Source organism: Bison bison, unplaced genomic scaffold (genome assembly GCF_000754665.1).
Source record: "Bison bison bison isolate TAMUID 2011002044 unplaced genomic scaffold, Bison_UMD1.0 scf7180017854912, whole genome shotgun sequence".
NCBI classification, from domain to species: domain Eukaryota; kingdom Metazoa; phylum Chordata; class Mammalia; order Artiodactyla; family Bovidae; genus Bison; species Bison bison.
This window is the reverse complement of record NW_011485485.1, coordinates 1-902: the sequence shown is the minus strand read 5'-3', so window position 1 is coordinate 902 and position 902 is coordinate 1.

Here is a 902-nt window from a genome sequence, read left to right as displayed (position 1 = left end):
GTCTTAACCATGGGGCTGGAAGTGTGGACATAACATTTCTGGAGCTCCACACCATCCCAACGCTGTGCTTCAGTAAGGCTTTTGTATCCTTATCCTACCCTCTTAGTCTTTACGTTCACCTGAGGGCCTTAGGCACCGCCGTTCTAGTCGACAGATCCATCAGAGAGGGGAAGTGACTTGCCCAAGGCCACACGGTGAGGTCGAAGACGCATGTCTGAGCCTAGTGAGTGACTCCCATGACCTTGCTGTCTTTGATTCGCTCAACTGTTACCCATTAGGTAATGGCGCCTACCTTTTCAGCATCCGGGAAACCCCACCTCTCTAGCTTACCGCGGCATCTCTGTTCGTAGGGGTTTCAGCTCTGCCCCTTGTGTGAGGTCCGTCAGCCCCACATCTCGCAGAGGGCAGTGTGCTGTGTTGTAAAATGCAATCGCCACTCCAGAGTCAGCCACTCGGGTCTCAATATTCCCATCCACAAACCAAGGCTGATGACAACGCCTACCTCAGATGAGATCTGCTCCAGTAACGCTCCGAGGACAGTGCCAGGCATGTGGGCTCGGGGTAGCCCACATGTCAGGAAACCAGGACCCAGCTGTCTCCCTGGTCAACCAGGAAGCCCCGAGAGTTGGCTGAGGGCCCGCTCTGTGTTCAGGATGATGTAAGGAACTCCAGGGACTCTGCTGTAAAGACGCCAGCTGAACTGCCCAGGGCTTAGTTAGCGTCGTTTTGCAGGGGAGGGTGACACGAACCCCACATGTGGGGATATCAGGCCAGCGCTCCTACTGTATTTAAAATGTATCTAAGGATGCGTAAGATGCGGCCTGTCGCCTGCGCTGTATCGTAGACTGCGCGGGGAATTGTCCCAGAGGAGACTCACCCTGTGATGGAGCCACGTCAAGACA